The sequence below is a fragment of the Melanostigma gelatinosum genome (assembly GCF_949748355.1).
Source record: "Melanostigma gelatinosum genome assembly, chromosome: 7".
Lineage (NCBI taxonomy): Eukaryota > Metazoa > Chordata > Actinopteri > Perciformes > Zoarcidae > Melanostigma > Melanostigma gelatinosum.
Window position 1 is genome coordinate 5,961,112 of NC_136640.1, and position 13,317 is coordinate 5,974,428.

The following is a 13,317-nucleotide window of genomic DNA, read 5'->3' on the forward strand; positions in this document are numbered from 1 at the left end:
ATTATGCAGACGACACACAAATCTACATAACTATGTCACCAGGGGACTATAATCCCATACAAGGGCTGGGTAACTGCATTGAACAAATCAACAACTGGATGTGCCAGAATTTTCTTCAATTAAACAAAGATAAAACAGAAGTAATTGTTTTTGGTACCAAGGACGAACAATTGAAAATCACCGCTCAGCTTCAGTCACTGATGTTAAAACCCACAAACCAAGCCAGAAATCTCTGTGTAGTTATGGATTCAGACCTCAACCTGAACAGCCATATCAAGACAATTACAAAATCAGCCTACTATCACCTGAAGAATATATCAAGGATTAGAGGACTTATGTCTCAACAGGATTTGGAAAAACGTGTCCACGCATTTATCTTCAGCAGACTGGACTACTGTAACGGTGTGTTTACAGGTCTCTGTAAAAAGTCCGTCAGAAAGCTGCAGCTGATTCAGAACGCTGCAGCTCGAGTCCTCACTAAGACCAGGAGGGTGGACCACATCACTCCAGTTCTGATGTCTTTGCACTGGCTTCCTGTCCAACAAAGAATTTACTTTAAAATCATGCTGTTGGTTTACAAAGCACTGAATGGTTTAGAGCCAAAATACATCTCTGATCTGCTGCTACCTTATGAACCATCCCGACCCCTCAGGTCGTCTGGGACCGGTCTACTTTCTGTTCCCAGAGTCAGAACTAAACATGGAGAAGCAGCGTTCAGTTTTTCTGCTCCACATATCTGGAACAAAGTCCCAGAAAGCTGCAGGTCTGCTGAGACCCTCAGCTCATTTAAATCAAGATTGAAGACCTTTCTGTTTGCTGCTGCCTTTAATTGAACCACATTCAATTCATATATTAATCAATTTCCTGCATTTCTGCATTTTACTACTGCATTTTATTTCTTACACTGTTCTTTAATTGTTTTTAAATCTCCTTTTCTTTTGCCTTGTGTTTTGATGCTTTTAATGGTTTCATGTGAAGCACTTTGAATTACCTTGTTGTTGAAATGTGCTATACAAATAAACTTGCCTTCTCCTTGCCTTGCCTATCTCTGTGTCTTTTTGTGGGATGTGTGTAAATCTCATTTCCACTGGGGGCATATCTGATGAGGTGCAGAAATTAAACATCTTGAACTCTGGGCTCTTTTGAATGGAATGCTCTGAGAGCTCAAAGACAAAATCTTTCCTGCCTCCAGCTCTGAAGTCATGACGCTAGCCCCTCAGAAGCATGCAAATGAGACTGCACAGGCTCATATAATCAGATAAACATCCTCTATTGAATACCAAGTGCCGAAACACAATATCTGCAGGAAATGATAGTGCTGATGAGCAGGAGATATGTTGTTATAAATGGAGGTGTAAAAGCCTGTCGGGGATCCGCAGTCACAGTCTTATTGTCTTTGAGAAATATGCTCAGTGTGGCACATCCCCTTGTTGAGGAATTGTGAAAAACTGTTTTACCCTCTAATTCGCCAAATATTCTGACCCAGATATGATCAACTGGATTTGGAAATGGAAGACAATGAGCTTGCAGGCAGCGTGTCTCCGAGGCCTATCTTATCTGTGAAAGCAGAATCCCAACAGCGGCGACCCACAATGCTCTCCCTCCTCCCCGGACGGATCATACACAAACTGCGCTGTCTGCTGAAATCCAACCACGAAAGTCTTTTGGAATCACAGCGAGAACCAGGAAAAATAATTGAAGCCTAAAATTAGCTCTCGCTAATCGCGTCACTTGATATTGTTTTTAAATGAAGGTAGGTTTTGTAAAACTGCACGTGAGTCTGTTTTCATGTGAACTACATTAATGTCACACTTCAATCATAGATTTTGATGTTAGCTGTTGCAAGCATCAGCATTTGTATCTGGAGTAACAAACTCCACTTTCTATCTCTGTTTTTAACCTCGAAATTGATGATGGGGATTTGTTCTTGCCCTATCGATTTGGTCAGAGATGCAGATCACATTTTAAAGGAGTGGCCGCTTGGATAAGGGCTGATAAGTGTGACTATCGGCTGACATTGGCTCCTCGGACGGTAGCAGAACTCATTAGACTAATGAAGGTGGGGGGGGCGTGAGTGATGCTTTGGGAGGAGAGGAGAGGAGAGGAGAGGGCAGACTGACCTCTTTGAAGATTGAAGGAAGGGAGATGTGAGAGACCCAGGTTCGCTGTGTCAGCCCCACTGCAGCACTATCTGGGAAACTGGACCGGAATATTGGGCCCTGAACTGTATTTACACTTACAAAACGAGATGTGCATTAATAATGGAAAGCTGTGGGCATATATACTTTTTTAAAGACTTCTGTAAGCTCCATCGGGCAACTTTTTCTTGAGACGTTGTGTACGCTTACTAAATCCCCTGTTTGTATGAAATGGTCCTTTTGGTTGCATTTAAATTAAGATATCTTGAGACATTCTGATACTTGTTCTGCTGTGAACGAAGGCAGGACTATAACACTGAAGTCACAGCAACAGAAGCTGTGCAGAGATTGAAAGAAAAGATTGTGTCTGATCGCTGGGTGATGATTTAATCTGATCGTTTATCGTCTTTCAATGGAATCATATTGTGATGAAATCATATTGATATTGTGATACACAATTACGTCCTCTACATTGACAGTAAGACGCACATACTAAGTCCAATTCCTCAGAAGATCTGATGTGAATATTTTGAGGGAATAAGATTGTGGTTTTGTTTTTACATTTTCACATTACATCACCACTCAGTTCCATGCATTTGACAAACGGTGTACATATGGAAATATTTCTCTATTTTTTTTTATTTCACTTGAAACTAGTACGATCATGTTGCACTAAAGTTCTCAATTAAATGAGAAAATACTCATAACCTCAGTTTTCTAGTATTCATTCACTCAAGTATACAAAAATATAAAAATAAATAAAAGTATGTTTAATATGATATAAACAGAAAAATAACAGCATTAGAAAGTCATGACGTTTCAAAATAAAAAGGGAAGGTTGTCATGTAAGTGTCAGTCTCTCCATCGAGTCATCCACTGTGTGTACAGGACGATATCCCCACATACAAGCTCACACTGGGACACACAAGGCTGGCTGTCCTTCAAAAGGCCTGATGGAAAATTGCTTCCACCGCGGGTAAAATGGCAGTGAAAAGGGCACACACTGCTGGGGAGAAATGCAGCAGAGACCCAAGGAGAAATGTGAGTCCATGAAAACATCCCACTGGATGATGCATTCTGGATCTGCAGCAAAACGGCACTTCACTATTAATTTCACTAACAAAGTAATCCCCATCTTTGTTATTTTGTTTTTTCGAGACAGATACTTGGATTGTTGGAATAGAAGAACAACCACAAGGTGTCGACGCACCATCAATCACTCAAACTAGAGCCCGGATTAATCTTTCACTTCTTCCAATGCAATATGTTTGGGTTTTTTCTTCGCATGCCAACCGGCACATTCTCCTGTGTACAAAAGACAGTCATATGCAGCCGGAGGAAACAAATTCATAAACAATTCATAGAGCGAGTGGGGCTGAAAGGTAAAGGGTTAAGTAAACAAGAGTGAAGTGCGTAAACAACAGTAGTATTCTCTGTTTAAAAATACATGAGACAAGAGAGGAGAGTTTCATCGAGAGCAAAACCGTGACCTCTCTGCTGAGAGGCAACACATGTGACTGCATGCTGAAATCACTTGATCAACAGATCGCACACGCCCTTTGTCTCCTCTGCCCGTCCAGCAATGTCCCTCAAGCCCTGCAAATATGAATACCCTGCAGTAATTCCTTCACAATATGTATTTATTCAGTAAAGGCCCTCAGCCAGCAGCATCTCCTGAGTGCTGCAGGCCGGCACATTGTGATCTTTATTAGAGAACATGCATGGTACATTTGACTTTATTGCACCATTTCCATGAATACAGGATAATGTTTTACTCAGTATCTAGGCAGAATTAACCCGACTGTGTATATGGTGGTAAAAATAAATCACCAACCATGAAAGACACGGGCGCAAGTCCAGTTAAGAAGAATGTTGTATTTCAATGAGAAACGACTAATTCAAGGAAGGGCTTATCTAGTTATTCAATTAATTTATTTGGTGCACGATAGGAAAAGTTGAAAAGATACTTGACAATAGCTAAATATCTGAACATAAGACCATAAATAATATGTACTGAGGAAAAAAAGTTGCATAGAAACAATACATTGTACCATCCATGAATTGATACACAGAGAAAATATGTGAACACATTGCATTTCCTTGCCTTTTTAAACACAGGATGCCACAGGTCTATTTTATAGAAAATCCACGTATCCATCATGTAGCAACAAACCGACAATAAGAGCGCCACGCTCAGAAAGTCAGTTTACTTCAACTGAAGTATGGTCATGCTAAAAAACACAGATAATGTTCTCTTGTATTGATGCTCCTAGAGAACCTGTGAGAGAGATTTGGTTACGTTATTTTCTCGCGGTGTTGGCAAATGTCTAAATTAAGGAACAGCTTGTTGTTTTCTGTCGGTGTTGTCAGAATGTACATGTGCAGTTGGAGAAGCATGAAACAGCAGTGAAGCTCTATCAGCACCTGCGATGTGGCTGGTCACTGGAGAAATCAAGCTGCCAGATCAGTCTGAACACTAAATGAAGCAATGAGCTTGCTGACTTGCTAAGAACAGTGTTGCAAAATGACCGCTGGGAAATGCAGCAAAACGCAAAAGCATTGACCAGTTAAGACATGTTGCTAAGAAAACAAGAAATAAGAGAAAAATCTGAAGATATCTATAACTATAACTAGTGCTACTGCAGACGTTATTAGCAAGTATCAGAGTCTCGATGTGTATCTGAGTCACTGGTGCTGAAAACATAAGCAGGCCACGAGGCTATACTCAGAAATTGAACTATTACCATCCTAAAACTGTGAAAACAACTTCCAAGAGGGAGGCGACCCTATGGCTGCACAATTAATCCGAGATTAATTTCAATCACGATTTGGGCTTTCCACAAATAAATATACATGATCTACTGAATATTGCGGCTGCACTTCAGAGTAGACAAGTACTATACTGTTTATTACTCATTTTAACAGAGAGCAGACGGGCAATACACAGAAATCAGGTGAAGAAGAACCTCGTCTCAAGTCTTATTTTGATGCACAGATGTGCACATTAGCAGCAATGTAGCGCAACGTGGCAGTGAAAGCAGTGCTCCCTTCATTTAAATGTGAAAGTGCAATAACATTATTCTGTCCCTAAAATCAAAGAATTATCTCAATATTGATCAAACTAAACTATTTGATTATTTTGGAAGTAGTTGTGAAGTCTCAGTGCCGTCCCAAAAAGACGCCGGAGGGATTACAGCTCCCCTCTGACCCCGTACCTCGGGGTCGTCTACAGGAGCTGGAGGAAGAGGCTGAGGAGGAAGGCTGTCTGGACCACTGAGTTAGTCTGCTACCACAATAACCTGAAGGGATGAAGGATGGATGGATGGACGAGTGGAATTATTTAGTGCTGTGGCTTTGCGCTTTCCTGTCCCTATAACAACGGACACTTCAGGTGTCTGTAAAAGCTTTGACACCTCCCACCTTCAAGGTAAGGCCCGTGCTTAGGACTTGATCAGTGGCAAACAATGAAGCAGAGAAATCAATGCGACGACCAGGCTTCACCCCTCGACCAAATCAATGTTAGTCTGAGATGGTTTTTGTTTCCACGATTTACTGAAGCAGTTCAGCCCCTAACGAGTAGGGACATGTGGTCTGTCCTTGCAGGCACTCGTCATTGCTCCGCACCGCTCCACCTGTACGTCAGCCCCACGATATCCCCACTGCTCTCATTTACTGTAGGTTTTTTTCAGCCTTTATATATCAAGAATATGATGAGCTCGGCCCAGGGGAGCTATAGCTTTATTCCCTTTACATTATTCTTGAGGCAATGCTCATTCTTTTTCCTGATTTTCAAGCCGGTTTGACAATTTGAACTGGTGATCACTTCATCAAAAGTCAGTTTTTCTAAAGCATAAAAGCATACGCTGTACCACATACCGGGAGCTTTATTGTGTTTGTCGCACACTGTTTGCTGTGCTCTTCTCATTTCTCATGCGTCTGTCGCTGAACTGTTCTCTGTATTATGTTGTAGACACAAAGAATGCTGCAAACATCTGCGTAGTATGAATAAGTAAAGCGTTGGGCACAGCTGCATGTTGATTTGTTTTCCTGGACAGCGCAGCATTTCAGTGCTGACTTGGCACCACTGAGGTTTTGGATATACTCTCTCATAAACACACTGACGTGAGAACATTCTGCATCGGTGACAGAATCAGATTGTCTGTTTGTTGTTGACCAGATTGTTCATAATATTTTATTGTTTTTGAATTAATGTCCCCTGTGCCTGATACATCATTTCTGACACTTCATTTTGGATACGCAGTATACTTTTACCTCGTTATCTGATGCCGCAGCAGTGATGGTAGCATGTCTCCAAAACACAAGACAATGTGTAAAATCCTGTACTGCACCACAACGGCAACATTGTTACAGTTTGTGCATCAAATGCGCATGTGTCACCTGCAGGAGGCATTCTGGTTCTTCCACAAACATACAGCACATACTGTCCAGCACAACTTCTGAACCAATAAGGTTTGTTGTTTACCATTGTACTGTATTATTAAGATGAAAATGTATGAGGCTTTGTGTATATTTTGGCCTCACCGGGATTGCTGCAGCTTAAGTGTTTAGCTTAAGTGCCATTGACATCAAACTGCAATTGATTGGTGCCGTAAAACCTTAAATAACGAGCGGGTCTTGTAAAAGCAGGGGGAATTGAGCATTGCAGTACAATCTAGTTGGGGGTCATGTTGTAAAAAGGGGCTTGTTATCGGAGGATAACAGAGTTAAATGCCTGGACCACCTGACAAAACAAGGGTTAAAAAAAAGACAGAAAGAATACATCCTCCCTCGTGCACCGCTGAGGTGCCCTTGATCAAGACAGGAAACAGTCATACGCTCCAGTGGAGCTGCTGAGGGGCCGACTGTGGTTACACTGGGCGACCCCCCCAGACAGCTTGTCGACTTTAATGCAAGGAAGCAGAGCATCGCAGGAAAGGAGCATCTACGATGACATGACTTGGAATAAAGGTCACAGAGGAGGTGAATAAAGAAGGTGTGGATTCATGAGTGTGTCATGCGTGTGTTTTGACATGATTTTTTTCGAATGCTCCTTGATGCGGAATTTCTTCCACATTCTCACCCTAAAGAGTTACATTTTAGTTTTGCACGGGACATGAACAGGAGGCTCCCGGGAGAAAGTCCTGTGTTTGTTAAAACACACACTGGCTCTTTGGCTTGATGTCAACAATGTATCGTATTTATTGGACCGTCAGACGCATCATTTATTTAAGTGCTGAAACGTGAATATCTCCCTCTGAACAATTGATCTGCACATCAATGAAGTGGATATTGAATTGCCTATTTAACCTTCTCATCCTTGCTGTCAGTAAACCTGCAGAAGACAGGAGCTCAGCAACGTGCTGGAACGCGTTCGCAGTCAGCACACATTCGCATCTTTACGTCTGGGAGCCGCATTCATTCAACCACAGTCTTCCAACGCTGTCACTCAGCAGGCGTTGGGGGGGGTTAAATGCCTTGCCTCAGTGCTTGACAATGCATGCTGAGGACGTGTATTCCCAGTTAGTCTAAGGCATTCAACCCAGCAACCTAAAAGATACAGTAGTTTCTCTATTTACTAGGTTACTGGCTGCTGTTCATATTGAAAACCTTTCGAAATGAAAATGGGTTTTACTTCTGAGGTCATTATAAAATATTCGTGCACAAATCCCAAACTATTCAGGGACAGCGGGGGGGGGGGGGGGGGATTCGTGTTGAGATTTTGGATGAGAGTACATCTCACACTGTATGTCGGATAGAGTCCTTTAATCAGACACTAGCCTTGCACATAATCCCTCATCCGTCCACAGTGCATTTCCGCCCTCTGCATTTATTAAAGATCTAGAGTGAGCTTTGATCTCTCGATGAAACACAATATGCTGGTCGAATTCAATATTTCAACTTTTGTTTGAGCATCTATTTGCGTGTGCATATGAAAGGCTGGTGGAGAGAGGGAGGGCGAGGAGGACCGTCTTTGTCTGTTTGAAGCCGGTGCTTCATTGATTACCTCACCGGTTTCAAGGCAGCTGAGGATTTTCGTTTTTCCTGCATTTTCTCACGGCTCTTTCTTCAGGTCTCTGAGTGCACTCTAGTAACCTCGGCCATAAATTTGAAACAAACCTGCCTCGCAAGCAAATCGTCGGCTCGCGAGGCAAAACTGCAAAGTCCATTCAAATGCAGAGGCTGAATGTTGTTTTTATGCTGCTGTTGCTCTTAGCAGTAATGAATATAATTAACATTGTACAGATACACTAGTGTACCTTACATGGAATTACATGGAATGTGTAAATATCACATCATCCAGCTATTAAATATAGATAAGCAGTGTCTTGAATAGACAATGACCCCCTGAACCATATTGTATACAGAACTGTATCCATTTATAATAACAATACACCCTTGATATATCTAGATGGCGACTACCCATCAAATTAATTATGAAAAATTCCTGAAATCAGGCATAAATTATTATCGTCAACTATCATTTCTTTGGATGGATGGAGATGATTAATTACACCCCATCTCTTTCCTCAGCACCGACACCCTCCCTGAAGCTCTCAAACAGGAGATGGGCGTATCACACTTATGTATTAAAATACAAAACAAAACAAATAAAAGCATGACGCTGCTGCTGACAAACTCGGATGGAAAAGTGCTGCCTTTGGATTTCATCTGTAGGGAGGGAGGTTGTTATGTTGGGAAAAATTCCAAAGAGATATTGTTTTCTCAAAAGAGTGATGTGTGTTGGATTTTTCAGATATGGAAAGCAGAGCTGGTGTCACGGAGAAGATCATCTAATATATGCAGCAAATGTGTTGTTGAATTTAGAGTAATTTTTGCCTGTTTGCAGCTCCTCTTCCAAACTGCCAGCCACAGATGATCATACTTTTCTTGGACTCTAACCACTTGCCAATGCATACAGATGAAACGGTATCAACTATTATGTGGCTAGACGCATAGTGATCGTGCCCTACATCCCCACCAGACGTCACACCTTTCACCACTTCTGAGCTCTCGCACATAAATAGTGCTTTTCATAGAACAATGTACACGGACTGCAGCATCAGAAATACACACTGGCTGAGCACAGTTGCAAGTAAACACCTCTTTGTGTAGTGATGCATAATTCCAGGAAGTGTGTTTGGATCTGAGATGACGCATACACGCTTGTCTGTCCTCATTAATGATGCAGTGTAAAAAAACACAGACTCTGCACGCTGGTCACATTATTGGCATTGGGGTCAAATTATGCAGAAGATCGGTGATTAAGTTCAGGAAACATTTTGGATTCTATTCTAATCATAACAATTCACTCAGATGTGAAAATGAAATGGTACGCTTAAAGAGTGTACGGTGATAACATCCAGCAAAATTTGGCTTTTTATTGATTGTCGTGCACACAAAACAAACTCCCGCACAAAACATTGTTGCACACATGATTAGATGATCAATCACAGATCACGAAAAGTTTGCGGAACAGTTTGTGCTGAAGCAATATTCATCGCCGATTCCCCAAAAGCGGCGATGAAGCCGGCGGTGGTGAGTCAACGGAACAAAAAGAACGTCCTCACTACTGAGTTAGAGTTGTCTGCAACGACAAATACATTCTTTAGGAAGGGCATGAGGTTGCACACACATGGTGAATGATTCATTGGGTCTGATTCGCCAAAGGTGATGTTAAAGCAGTGCGAGCAGCTGCACGGAAACCTGTCGGTGAAATGAGAAAGGTTAAGTCAGCTGTCAATGTAAGATGTCAGCGGGTTAGAAATGTGGTACATCCTGACACATTTCCCTCGTGGTATGTTGCAGTTTCGGCTTACAGAACATGTAGTCACCCGGAAAATCAAAGTCCACTCTTATCTGCCAATGGATTGAATGCTGGGAATCAAAAAGCTGGCATTTATTCCCAGCAAAATCGTCGCTGGAATCGTCCAGCTTCCTTCACGACTACTTGTCATTTTTTCCATATAGCTTTAAACATCTAAAACATGATGTTTTGAAGACTAGCTGCCTCCATCGCTGAGCTTGATGATGGCTTGAAATAGCCTTCTGCTGGTGAGTCAGGGCACATCCGGTCTGCTGTAAGAGTACATATGACAGGCACACACACACACACACACACCATGTTTCTGTCTTGACTAGTGTGTATCAGGAGCTCAGCCCTCTTCCAGATGCTGCCGTGTCAATCTGTGATTTGTAGGTGTCTAAGGATTTTCCCTTGAATCGCGGGCGTCAGGCAGCTGTTTGTTGATCCGTCTGAGTCGCTTGTATGCCAAGGACCCTGTCCAACTGATGGCCTAATTCAATGTAAATACAATCCCTCCTCCCTGCTGTTCCCAAAGACAGCTGTTCTTCCGGCAGACTTTGGCCTCCCGCCACGCACCCCTCTGAGCTTTTGAAAACACTGTGAACTACATTTCTCCCATGAATGAAACCATTAAAGGGTGATTCGGGTCATTTTTAGTTTTGTTTTCGCCGTTCATTTAATTGTTGTTCGAAAGGTTGCGACTTGTTTTAGATCAGGAACCACCAGTTTGGCTTATCCAACTGCAAGAACTGATCAACAAATAGAGTGCTGATAAATCTCCTCATGTCATAGTGTGATGTGAACTTCTGGGTGTTGAATAGATAATAGTGCTTGAGGATGTGTTTTAGGTTCGTTTAGGGTTCTTTTTATCCCTTGAATTTTGCCCAAACCAGGAAAAAAAAACAGATTTCAAGCCAGAGACCGTCAATTGAGTTGGCTGAAATGACGACTGTCACTAGCAGGTTTTATATGCTGTCGAGCTAATTAAGCCAGCGTTAGCGGTCTGGGTCTCGGATAACAACATTGGCTAACATAGCCAATAGTTGCTAACATAGCTTAGCAGAAACTGTGATGAAGTTGCCTAAAGGACCAGCTCTCTAACCAAGTGTTTTTGTTGCCTCAACCAAAATAGTTTCAGTGGGGCCAGCCCGTTTTTAACATATTACGTACCTACGTAACATCGTGTCATGACATATTTCAGTGAGATCACATTGGTTTGGCAGTAAGGATAAACACACCTACTCCTGACACTTTTGCTCTTGTATTTTTTAGGGTAAATAAGAAAAAAAGGGGGAAAAAACATTTGAAGGGATATCAAATGCTTGACAGACATGCCATTCAATTTCTGTATAAATGGATGATATAATCAATACAATTAAATATGTATTTTATTTGTCTTACTTACTTGTTTTGCAGTCTGATTCTTCCACTGTTACTACTATTGATGCTGTTGTTTTTCAGTGGTAATTATTTTCTTGTCTTGAACTAAAGTCGTTCGTCTGAACCGGAGCATATTGCAAAAGCGTCATTAACTTCAAACTGAACTTAAATGTCGACAAAGCATGACAGAATTGCTATAATCTTAACAAAAAGCTCTTGTTTTAATGTTTCAAAGACATGCTATGTTTGGGGAATATGTGTGAACACACACACACACACACACACACACACACAGTATTATGTGTGCAGCCAGAGCTAATACTGCCAAGGGACAATCTCATAACCACACACCCATATGACATCATTTCCTACATGACGCTGAAGTAAATATGACGACAACCTTCCAGCTGCCCAACACCCGTCTGGACAAACACTGTGAGGAAGATTCAACCATTCCCCGAACAGGACAAAAGCACAACGCTAAAAACTTGAAATACTCGGCTTTCATTTTCTGCGTCTAATGAACCTTTTCACAACATCGTGGTCAGAGCTATTTTTGTTAACATCTTAGTCAAATGATAAGGTTTACCCTCAATTCCACAGCTGCTCTCTGATTCCGGCTCCTGGAAGGCCACTCATTTGTTATCAGGAAACGGGGCCAGTGCACCTTCACCATCTATCAGTCTTTGGGACAGTCTTGAGGGGAGGGGGGGGGGGGGGGGGGGTCACCTGGCAACACACTCACCTCCAAGTAATGACGCAGCCCAAGGCCGTAGAGGCGGGGAAGCCATAACGCAGGCTGCTATTGGGCCGCCCACCTGCCCATGTATCAGTCTAATGCTCTTTATAACCATCACATACAAGCTACTTTCATTCATCCACACCAGGGAGAGTTTATTGTCTGGGTGTCTGCTTTAGAGACACATATGAGTCCGACATTTTGGAAAACAGTGACAAGCTGCCACAGTCTGTGTGTGCTCGCTGTTTTATTGGTCGCATTTGCACTCTCTCGTGTGCTGCTCGGAGGAATGGCATAACTGTGTGTGACACAGTCCTGACACTACCCCTTTCCGTTCTCACTCTGTCGTTCCTCTTCCCTGGTAAGTGTGTGCCTCCAGGCCATCCTGCAATACACAAAAAAGAAAACAAAATGTGCGAAAGTGTTCAGACTGAATTCAGAAAGGTTTTGACAACTCATTTTTTGTATCAAAAGGGAATGATGATCATTAAATTGTGCAGGGAGCTTTTTTTTCTGCCGCGATCTGAGACGTGAGACACTAGAAAGATGCTTTCTTCCAAATTGACAGTGAATGTAAATGTTTCTGAGCTTTTAACAACTGTTTGAATTGAATTCACTACATTCGATGGGATATACTGTATGTGCAAGATTTGAAACGACTTAAAAACCTTAAAGGGAGATTGGTTTGGTCAAGATGAAATTTGACGAAATTGACTAAATGAAGGCTGCATGTAAAGATGATAATGAACGATTACAATTGGAATCTTCCTGCAATGAATAAATCTCCTAACAAATCATTCGGAGCACAAATAAACAGTTGTAGCTGAAATGGTAGGTAACTTCAGCCTGCGTCTAGCACACTGATGACACTTTTTAAAGCTCACTCTATTTCAGTTGTACTGACTGATGAATACCTCAAAATTGATTTATATTTTTTTATTTGTGGTTTGGAGAAGATGATGAGTCCACTTATCATCCACCAAAGAAATGCATTTGTGTAACAATCCTCCAAGTGAGTCTCGTTTGCCAGCCAAAGAAAAATGACATTCTCTGGACGCAATGCCTGTCTTCAAAGTCAGTCAGAACACAAGATATCAATGGACCCCCAGTGAGGCCAGTGGGGCCAGCCCACCGGGCCTGGCTCCAGCACCGCCAGCATATCGGGGCCCCGGCCATCTGTTGCCCTTGTTCTGTGTGTGTATGCTGGCCTACTCGGCTCCCATCTTTATCATGTGCTGAACTCCGAAGCCTTTCTG